The sequence below is a fragment of the Musca domestica genome, unplaced genomic scaffold (assembly GCF_030504385.1).
Source record: "Musca domestica strain aabys unplaced genomic scaffold, Musca_domestica.polishedcontigs.V.1.1 37, whole genome shotgun sequence".
Taxonomy (NCBI): Eukaryota; Metazoa; Arthropoda; class Insecta; order Diptera; family Muscidae; genus Musca; species Musca domestica.
In genome coordinates this window covers 785,644-797,920 of record NW_026712321.1, presented here as the reverse complement: position 1 = coordinate 797,920, position 12,277 = coordinate 785,644, and positions in this window count along the sequence as shown.

Genomic DNA, 12,277 nt, shown 5'->3' with positions numbered 1-12,277 from the left:
TTAAAGACTGCGATTAAAAAAAATCATGGAATATTTTTTCAAGGGCTCACAGACGTGATTTTTTCAAAAATTTTTTACGACGAAGAGACGTAAATTTTTTTAAACAATATTTTTTTAAGGACCAACGAGAATTTTAATATTCTTAAGAAAGATCATTTAAAAAATACTTTTTTTAAAAATTTACATTTTTTGAAGGAAACTGACTTTTTAAACCGATTTTTGAAGACAGCGATTATAAAAAAATCATGGAATCGCAAACCTTATTTTTTAATAATTTTTTTTAGGACGAACAGGCATGGAATATTTAAGCAATATTTTTTAAGGACCAACAAGAAACTTTTATTTAATATTTTTAAGATAGGGTATTTAGAAAAATATTTTTTATGAATATACCTTTTTTAAGGAAGCTGATCTAAAAGAGGAAGGAAGCTGGTCTAAAAAGACCGATTTTTAAAGACTGCGATTATAAAAAAAATCATAGAATATTTTTCAAGGTCTCGCAGACGTGATTTTTTTAGGACCAGCAGACGTTGATTTTCAAACAATATTTTTTTAAGGACCAACAGGAACCATTTTTTAATATTTTTACGAAAGGCGCATTTAAAAAATATACCTTTTTAAAAAATTACATTTTTTGAATGAAGCTAACTTTTTAAACCGATTTTTAAGGACTGCGATTATAAAACATATGATTTTTTAAAGAATATTTTAGGATGAGCACACGTAGATTATTTACACAATATTTTTTAACAACCAACGAGAATTATTTTTTAATATTTTTAAGAATGTGCATTAAAAAAACTTTTTTTAAAGATATACATATTTTTCAAGAAGGCTGACATTTTCAACTATTTTTAGAAAAATTTAAATTTTTAAGCACTGGAAATTCTTAAAGAAAATATGCTTTAAAATTGAAAAAAAAATTCAAGGTCATAGGTAAAAGTATTCCTTCAAGGACTTGGACTTTATAAGAATGTTTTTAATGAATTGTTATTAAAGTACATAGTTTTAATTTTTTAAAACTTTTTCAAGGAGTCTCACGTGGTTTTCTTCAATAATTTAATTTTTTTTCAATGTTGTTTTATCAAGGACCTGGATTTTTTTAAATATTTTCAAGGACTTGCGCGTAATTTTTTAATGAAGTAGTTTTTTTCTATTTATTACCTCAGCCATATGGCTATACCCTCTATAGTCATATCATGCGTCCCAAACGTGCATAATCGAAATATCGGTTTTAGGCCCGAGGTCCCTTTGGACCAAATCCGTTTCAGAACATTTGAAGTCGATAGAGTCCGTCCATCTGTCTGGCTAATGCTAATGCTCGAAGAGACTATCCGATTTAGTCCAAATTTGGAACAAGATAGGATCATCAAATTCAGTTCAATCTTTGCAAATTGTAAAATTTTTATTGGTGCTAGGTCAGGTGTGATCATGAACAACGTCGGTCCACTCCGGTGTAATAATCATCCGATACTCTTTAAATTTCACACATCCCAATATTTCGTCTAACATAAGATCTGGTGAGATAATGATAGATATCGGCCCACCCCTTTTGGTGCCTCCTCCACAACGGGTCAAAAAATTTGAATATTTTATATCTCTCATCCACTCTTTTTGGCACCTCCCCCATAAAGGGTTCAACATTTTGAAAAACCATGGAGCGATATAGACATTCGATTATTTTCAAACTAACACCAGATCTGGAGTGAAAATAGAATATTTGGGAACCTCCCCCACAACGGGTTAAAATACTTATATCACTTATAACTTGCGAAACAAGCCAGCGATCTGATGTGAATATGAAATTTATCGGACAACTGCATCACTTACCGCCCCCACAAAAAATTATAATTTGAATTAAAAATTATTCGCATAAAATTGGAAAAAAAATCTTCGATTTCCTTTAAATTTTATACATCCCAATATATTTTTATCAGTATTTGACGAAGTGGGAAAACTTCGGTTTCAAAAAATTATCAAGTATCTCATAAAAAGTGAAGAAAATGGACAATATTGTATAACGCTTCCCATACACCATAATTTCTACACTCATCTTTTACGAGAGCGACATCTGTTAGTGTATAGTATTTTCACTTTGAATGTTAGCAGAGATATCTACAATTGTAATGTTTTCTATGCTACGTTAGATGTCGCTTCAATCTCAACAATGTTGCTTGGAAATAAAGCAACAAAATTTATACACCAATAGCAACTTTCGGCCAAGGGTATAGACATTTTAAGTCAAATTTTGTGAAGAATACAGGTTGATGTGGTGTCCGTTGGAATTGCAATTTTCGAATTTCGAAAAAAGAAAAGTTGTGCTGAATTGTGCTAGGTTTGTGCTCAATTGTGCCGAATTTTTTTTTCGAAATTGCAATTCCAACGGACACCACATTAGAGGTTGGGATGGAAAAACTGCAACCATTTTCAGATTGCTGTGATTTCTAAGCAACTCGTCCGACAGCAGTTAAAATTATTCCAGTGACAGCTCATTATATTGTTTACAAGCGTACCAGAGCATCTTTGGGAGAATTTTCCAGAATTTCTTTATATTTGGCTGGAAAACCACAGGTGGCTATCGTTAGAGCACTCCAGCATTTAAATCTGAATAAATCTTTTGTGTCTCGTACCATCGCTCGTTACCGCTATACTGATATTGGTAGCGTAGCCCGACGTCAAGGAAGTGGACGGAAGAAAACAGCAATATCAGCAGAAATGGTTCGAAAAGTAAAGAAGCGACTTGATCGAAAACCGCGCGTCGCAGTGGCCGAAAAATGACTCGTGAGCTGAACATATCGCAATATTCCATTCGGCAAATATTGAAAAATGGGCTCGGGGTAAAGTCATTGGAATTCCAAAAAGTGCAAGAACTTACACCGCAACCGAAAGAAAATAGACACAAAAGAGCTTAAGAGTTGCTTCGTTTGACCGAAAGTGGTGAACTGCCGAATTTGATTTTCTCTGATGAGAAAACATTCGTTGTCCAGCAGTTTGTAAACAAACAAAATGATCATGTTTACTTGCCAAAGAGGTCAGGTCAGCTGAAAATGTGCACCTTCGGTTGGCCACCAGAACTCACGCACCGGCCATGGTGATAATATGGGTCGCCATAACAGCCGATAGTCGCTCTACGCTCGTATTATTCGACTGTGGCATCAGAATAAATGCCGAATATTATCGCGAAAATATTCTGGAGGGTGTATTAAAGTCTTGAGCACGCAAACATTTTGGCTGCAGACCTTGGACGTGCCACCAGTACTCAGCTCGCGCCACGCAAGAATGGTTACAAAATGAGGTCCCTCGCTTCATTTCCAGCGCACAATGACCTCTAAAATCTCCGGATACCAATCCGTTGCACTATTATGTCGGGAATATTTTGGAAAGCAAGGTTGGTACTCAAAAATACCAAAGTGTCGATCACTTCAAGCAATCGCTTCGCCGGGAATGGGCCAAAATACCGCAGAGCAACATTCAGGCAGGGTGTGACGCTTTCATTGGTCGTTTGAAGGCCATAATTCATGCCAAAGGTAAACAATTCGAATAAATCTATACTTATTCTAACATTTGATGCTATTTCCGACATTTTTTGCTTTCATTCAAAAAAATTGTAAAAAAATGTAAAAATTATGGCGTTTGACTTTGTAGCAGTTTTTTTATCTCACCCTGTATATACATTTCTGGCGTCTAGATAAGATTTAGATTTATTGATGTATTCTGGGACCTATAGCAGTATTTCAGGACGAATAAATTGGTAGAATATTTGAATCTATATTCTTAACAATATTTTTGGAAAAAATATCCGTTTGAGGGTTAAAATTCTTGACCGAAATAATCCTCGTATTGGTATCTGTAACATTACGGATTCATACAGGGAAAATGTCATCGTCAAGAATTTTAACCCTTAAGCGAGTCACCAAATGGGTCTTTTTTCATAATATGGTTAAAAACTCATTTTAAACTGCGAGGGAATACTTAAAATTTATGGATTCCAAAGAATCTTTATCCAAAAATTTCAAAATAGGTGGAAGAGGGGAAACTTTTCCCCCTTTAAAGAAAAATTTGCTGTCGATAACTTTTGCTATGGAAAATCTGATCGAGGCTCATCGTCGATGACTATTCCTAAAGAAAAGTTCATCGTCAATGAACTTTCCTCTACGAAAAATTGTCCTCCATAAAATTTTGTATAGAAAATATCAAAAAATTGAAAATTTGTAATTTGACCCTCTTTTTTCCAAACCATCCCAAACAACGAAGAAACGTGATGTTACAAATTTCGACCAGCATAACCATCTGTCCATAGAAAAAAAAAAGAAATGTTTAACAAATAAATCGTGTTCCGGTTCATTAACCATTAAATGTGATTTGAATATTTCAGATTTATGAATATGTTTAGACCCCCCTCCCCCTTTTTGCCCCCACCCAGCTAATTTGAATAATGATGGCCATCACAATTTTATGGTTAATTTTTCTTAATATTCCTGGGGCATGCCCCTACCCCTCCCCCGCTCCCTTCCTCCGCTTTCGAGGCATTACGCATGCAACTGTCAGGGCTTACAAATTGTTCATCTTGTTCATCTTGTTTTAATCAATCTTCGCTTATTAATATTCCGTTAGCAGTTTAGACCATCAACGCCTAGTACCCCTCGTGGTGGGTGGGGGAGAAGAAGGTAAAGACCCCCCTTCTTCTTGATTTTTTTCTATTGTGGACTTGTAGGTCCAGCTGTTGGTTTGGGAAAGAAAGCAAGGCTTAATTTACCTCTTTCTCCTCCCATTGCCCACCCAGCTATCATCAACATTTTCTGCTGCCTCTCTGACTGCCCATAATTATAATATTCTTCATCCTCCACGCCCTCTCCCACCACCTTGCATGGCTGTCTACTTACCTTCAATTATTGCCCCCTAATGGATTTTCAAAGCTCGAGGTGTTGATTAACTTAACGAATTATTATTTATTATTGGCCGGCAATGAAGCCAAGGGGTCAAATAGATGTTGTTGGAGGCAAGCAGAGCCACAGCGGCAGCAGCTGAGGCCGCTGGTGAATGAAATGAATTGTTGTTTTCTTTCTCAACCCAGCAGGTAGGCTGGGAGCAAACCGGCGATTGATCTTCAATCAAATCATGTCCATCCAACCAACCATCCATCCATCCATCTATTCATGGATTTGTGTCTAGTAATTGTTTACCTCGTCATGGCGTTGCCTTTCGTCTGCTCCTCCCCCCCTTCCCCACCCCTCTGCTAATTATAATGATTGATATACAATTTCTGTTCTGTCAGTTCAGTTCTGTTCGGTTCATTTCTTCTATTTTTTTTCTTCGGGATGTTGTTTCATCGTTACCTTTGGCAAAGAGTCCATTGAACCTGCCCGCACGCAGCGAGTGAGTCTGCACAAGCCCCTTTGGTCATAGTGTTGTTGCTATTATTATTATTGTTGTTCTGTTGTTGTTATTAATAACTCGAAATTTATGATTTTTGTAGATTCTTCGAATGTCCCCCCCCCCACTCACTCCAATCCCATCATGTCGAATCAGATAACAATTTTTCAATAGCCAAGATTCTTGTCGGGATTAGTGCAGTTTTTTTTCTTGTTGTCGTTGTGTAGCAGGCAATGACTCGCTAGATCGCAACAGGTTATCATTTCCTTTCCAGTGATGATTGAAATTAATTTGTTACACATCCGTCTTGAAGGTGTGGAAAATCCCTGGGAAAAACACATGGCACCCAAAGCCACATTCTTATGGCTCAATTCATTTGCCTGGAAATTAATGATGACCAGGATATGGCCTGACATAATTGTGGCTAATAGTTTGTAAATGGACCAGAGATAAGGGAAATGATAAGGAGAAAAACAGAATTTCCACAAAGAAAGAGACCTTTGTTTAGAAAAGGAGTTCCTCGAAGATGGAAGATGGAAAAGTTCGTCCATCGATGAACTTTTTCTAGACGAAGAAAGTTCGTCCACCGATGAACTTTTTCTAGACGAAAAAAGTTCGTCCATCGATGAATTTTTTCTATACGAGAAAAGTCCGTCGATGAATTTTTTCTATACGAAAAAAGTACGTCCATCGATGAACTTTTTCTTTTTTTTCGTATAGAAAAAGTTCATCGATGGACGAACTTTTTTCGTATAGAAAAAGTTCATCGATGGACGAACTTTTTTCGTATAGAAAAAGTTCATCGATGGACGAACTTTTTTCGTATAGAAAAAGTTCATCGATGGACGAACTTTTTTCGTATAGAAAAAGTTCATCGATGGACGAACTTTTTTCGTATAGAAAAAGTTCATCGATGGAAGAACTTTTTTCGTATAGAAAAAGTTCATCGATGGACGAACTTTTTTCGTATAGAAAAAGTTCATCGATGGACGAACTTTTTTCGTATAGAAAAAGTTCATCGATGGACGAACTTTTTTCGTATAGAAAAGTTCATCGATGGACGAACTTTTTTCGTATAGAAAAAGTTCATCGATGGACGAACTTTTTTCGTATAGAAAAAGTTCATCGATGGACGAACTTTTTTCGTATAGAAAAAGTTCATCGATGGACGAACTTTTTTCGTATAGAAAAAGTTCATCGATGGACGAACTTTTTTCGTATAGAAAAAGTTCATCGATGGACGAACTTTTTTCGTATAGAAAAAGTTCATCGATGGACGAACTTTTTTCGTATAGAAAAAGTTCATCGATGGACGAACTTTTTTCGTATAGAAAAAGTTCATCGATGGACGAACTTTTTTCGTATAGAAAAAGTTCATCGATGGACGAACTTTTTTCGTATAGAAAAGTTCATCGATGGACGAACTTTTTTCGTATAGAAAAAGTTCATCGATGGACGAACTTTTTTCGTATAGATGAATTTTTTCTATATGAAAAAAGTTCGTCCATCGATGAACTTTTTCTATATGAACTTATTCTGTACGAAAAAGTCCTTTGATCGATGAACTTTTTCTGAAGAATCAAGTCCATTTGCACTAAAATTATCTGTACGAAACAATACCATTTGCACTGAACTTTTTCTTAGTGAAACAAGTCCACCTACACTGAACTTTGTTTCATAAGAGACAAGTTCACCTGCACTGAATTTTTTCTATAAGAAACAAGTCCATCTGCACGATGAACTTTTTCTATACGAAATTAGTCCGTCTTAGATGTAGAAGGTCTTCATTTCCTTCTGAGTTTCTCTTTTTTTTAAAGAAACCTCATTAGCTGATGTGCCGATAATTAGCTGGGTCATTCATTCATTGCTGCGCATAAAAGAGAATTACATCCTCTCGTATAATTGGAAGCGTGTATCTGATGGTGTAATTAGTTCAAGAGCTTCTAATGGGTTTTTTTTTGAGGTGATTTCGAATAAGAATTAAAGCCAAGAGCTGTATAAAATTGGGTATATTGACATTGTGAGTGTGGTTGTTGTTCCTTAACCAAATAATAATCTTGGCTTGAAATCTTTCTTTCGTTCTTTCTATTTTTTTTCCTCAAATCGAATTGAAGCTTAAAGAAGTAATTACGGTTTATTGTGGGCATCAACTGCCATCAGCGGCCGACAACATCGACAGCTACAATGGATCGACGGACGGACAGCCGCATCATCAACGCGCCATCGCCATCATCATCTGGGGGCTATTATTTAATTGTGGTGGTGGTATTCAGTGATTTATCATTCTATGGATGCCAATGGTTGGCTGAATGGATGTATGGACCCCATGTGTGTATGGATGTGTTCTGGAATTGGGTTTTTTTTTTCTTCACCCAAACAACTCTAACTAGGAATCCACCACCAAGGCACCTCCGCATCACATCAGAACAATAAAAAAAAAAACGAATAATCAAAAATTGTTGGTGGTGATGGTCATGTTAGTCATGATCGCCGCAGCCTTTATTCTTCCACCAGCGAATGAGGGAGTTCTTGGCCAGCTATTGTCTGCCATCCTGCTGTTAAATTAAGAAGAACAAGAAGAAGAAAAAAAGAAACCTTTTATATTTTTTTACCAATTTGCTAAGAATAAAATCTAGACGCGTATATCAGTTGTCAGAAGTCAAGGAAAGAACAAAAAAAAAAAAAAAACAAATGTCCGCAGAAGAAGCCCAAGCTGGCCATCAACGCCAACACCATCCAAAGGCCAAGCTTTGCCATTGCCATTAATGTTTTGCTATCATCGTCCATATTGTCAAGAATTTCAGTTATGGTTGGAACTTCTAAAAGCCTCCATATCAATTTTTATTTCTTCTGTACAGTTGAGTTCTCAATATTTTTGAGGAGGAATTCGATTGGATTTTGTAAAAGAGAAATTCTTTTTTTACGAAAATGTATTGCTCTGAAAGGGGGATATATTCTGAATAAAGAAGTGTTTTAAATTTACCAATTTAAGGCAATCTGGGCATATGGACATCAAAGAGAGGGAGAGAGAGAGTCATTGACTCATTTGTTTTATGTGAGCAAATGTGAAATTTTCAATTGAAAATAATTTGAAAACCTTGAAAAAGCAAAAAAAAAAAAAAACAAGTAAAAAGCTGTATGTTCGGGCGGGCCGATCTTTGAATACCCTCCACCATTTGGTACAAATTTGGCAAATTTTTAAAAAATAAAATCCGTTAAAAATTCTTTAAAAATCTTAAAAATACCGAATGCAGCCGTATATGAGGGTCTATAAGACGATGTGGACCTGCATAGACAAATTTTATCACAAGCTATGACAACATTCAAATGCGAAACTTGAAAAAAAAAAACCTGTTTTTAACGTAGCTAAAATCATCAAAATACCGAATATAGGGAGGTACCATGGGGGTTATAAAACGTGGACCTGCACAGACAATTTTCTGACATAGGCTGTAGCATCCATTACGAACTTCAAATACAAAATGTGAAATAAAATTCGGTAAATAATGTCGCTAAAATCATCAAAATACCGAATATCGGGGGTACGGTTATATGGGGACTATACGAAGACGTGGACCTGCACAGAAAATTTTCTGTCATAGGCTGTACCTACTTGGATCATTTTTTTGTCTTAGGGTGTAGTATCCATTACGAACTTCAAATGCGAAATTTGAAACAATGCCGTAAAATCATCAAAATACCGTATATCGGGAGGTACTGTTATATGGGGCTATACGAAGACTTAGACCTACATGGCCCACTTTCAATACCAAAAGTCTATGTCTGCAGGACTACACATTTGAGCAAAATTTTATCAACCTATTTCATTTCGTTCGGAGGCTAGAATGATTTCCACAGACGGACAGACGGTCGGACATCGCTAAATCGACATAGAATTTTATGCTAATCAAGAATATATACACTTTGTGGGGTCTAAAATGTATATTTCGAGGTGTTACAAACGGAATGACAAACTTAATATACCCTCCATACTATGGTGGAGGGTATAATTATCAAAGAAGTATTTTTCTAGAGAAAATTTGACATTTTCCATTGAAGAACTGTCATCTATGTAATGGAATACGTAATCAATTGTGACTCTTTTTACTCTCTCTCTCCCTTTATCTCTTACTCTTAGGAAAGAGTAATGAAAAAAACTAACTGACTGAGAGTAAACGCCCATACGAAACGGCTGAAGTTAGAATGGTGCAAATTTGCCCAGAGTCATTTTTGGTGCGAATGGGGTGTGATAAGGCTGTTTTTTTTTTTTTTTGGAAACTGACACTAAAAGGGTACGAAAAGTACTAAACATTGAATATTTTGTATTGGACAGATGGAATGAGCTACAATGATAATGCTTTGAAATTTGGAGTGAGAGTTACTGATGGAGAGCAGGATAGATGTACCAAAGGGTTTTTAAAAATTTGTACTCTCTCTTCCTCTTTTTCTTGCTCTTAGGAAAGAGTAATGAAAAAAAAAAAACTAACTGATTGCGAATAAACTCTCTGACGAAACGACAGAAGCTAGAATTTTAAAAATTTGCCCGAGCGTAATTCTTGGTGGGGGTGTGATAAGGCTGGGTTTTTTGGAAAATCGCACTAAAGGGGTACGAAAAGTACTAAACATTGAATATTGGATAAATTGAATGAGCGACAATGAGAATGCTTTGAAATTTGGAGTGAGAGTCACTGATGGAGTGCAGGATAGATGTACCAAAGGATTTTTGGAAATTCGCACTAAAATGGTACGAAAAGTACTAAAATGTACTATACATTGAATATTTTGCATTGGACAGATGGAATGAGCTAAAATGACAATGCCTTGAAATTTGGAGTGATAGTCACTGATCGAGTGCAGGATAGATATACCAAAGAGTTTTTTGGAAATACGCACTATATTCGTACGAAAAGTACGAAAATATACTAGATTTGGGACCATTTCGTATCATGTGAAATTTGGAAAGGGAATCAAGGTTGAGGAGTAGAGTCGATGTAAGGAGGTAGTTTTAAAAGTTTGCACTCATGTAGAAGGTCTTCATTTCTTTTTGAATTTCTCTTTTTTTAAAGAAACGCCATTAGCCGATGTTCCGATAATTAGCTCCCGTATAATTGGAAGCGTGTATCTGATGGTGTAATTAGTTCAAGAGCTTCTAATGGTTTTTTAGGTGATTTCGAATAGAAATTAAAGCCAAGAGCTGTATAAAATTGGGTATATTGACATTGTGAGTGTGGTTTTTGTTGTTGTTTCTAAACGGTACTAAATTTAGTACAATTTGATTTCGGAGGAACGGAATGGAGTTGGAATCTTCAAATTTCGAATTAACATTACTGGCGGAGTGTCGGATTGGGATATGGAGGAAGTCTTCGAAATTTGTTCTTATGTGCACGGAAAGTACTAAATGGTACTAATTTTGGTACAATTTCGATTTGGGTGAACCGATAGAGCTGGATTTTCGAAATTTAGAAATGAGATTACTATTGCATTTTAGGGCTGAGAAATGTAGGTAGTTTTGGAAATTCGTACTTATGAGTACTAAATGGTACTAAATTTGGTACAATTTAAATTTTGGCAGAACTAATAGAGTTGGAATCCTGAAACTTGAAAATATTGATTGATATTGGACTGTATGATGTAGGTAGTTATGAAAATTTGTACTTAAATGTACTAAATGGTACTAAATTTGGTATAATTTTGGTTTGGATGAACTAATAGCACTGGTATTCTGAAAATTGGAAAATTGGTATCTGATATCCTAAAAATTAGAAATAAGATTACGTTGGGAGTGTAAGATTGGGATATGTAGGTAGTTTTTGAAATTTGTACTTAAGGGTACTAAATAAAGTACAATTTGTTTTTGTGCCAAACAACAGGGTGGAATCGTAAAATTTGGGATTACTGTGGAAGTGTGGAAGATTGGGGTATGTAGGAAGCTTTGGATATTCGTACTTATAAAAATAAGAAAAATTGTACAATATTTGGTACAATTTTGTTGTGAGTGAACAGGTAGTGCTTGAAATCTGAAATTTAGTATTAGGATCGTTGTTCATGTGTAGCCTGGACATATGAACGTGGTTTCGGAAATGTGTACAATAATTTACGAAAAGTACTAAATGGTACTAAATTTGGTATTGGGTGAAGGTATAGAGGTTATATTGCTGATGTGTAACTGTGTTTAAGAGTTAGCGAAGGTTTCGGAAATGTGTACAAAAGTTCTAAATGGTACTAAATTTTGTATTGGATAAACTATTAGAGCTGAAATCCGAAATTTTATATTGAGGTCTCTGGAATTGAGATAAGGGTAGTTTTTTTAATGTGTACTATAATTGTACGAAAAGTACTAAATAGTTCTAAATTTTGCATTGGGTGAAGGGATAGAGCTGAAACCCTCAAATTTTATATTGAGGGCTCTCTTGGTATTTGGAATTGAGATATGGAGGTGATTTGGGAAAGGTGCCCTATATTTGTACTAAATGGTACTAAATTGAGTATTGGGTGAAAGCATAGAGCTAAAATCCTGAAATTTGATGTGGATGTCAATGTTGGTGCCTGAGATTGAAATTGGGAGGTGGTTTCGGAAATGTGTACTAAATGATACGAAAATTACTGAATGGTACTTAATTTGGTATTGTGTGAAGGGATAGACCTGAAAGCCTTAAATTTTATATTGAGGTGTCTCTTGCTATTTGGAATTGAGATATGAAGTTGGTTTTGGGTATGTGTACTATAAATGTACGAAAAGTACTAAATATCAAATCTTACTAGATTGGGGGTCTGGTGAAGGAATAGAGATACAATTCTGAAATTTGATATTGAGGTCTCTGTTGGTATCTGAGGTTGAGATTTGGCGATTGTTTGGAAATGCTTATGAAAAGTACTAAATGGTACTAAATTGGAATCCCCAAAT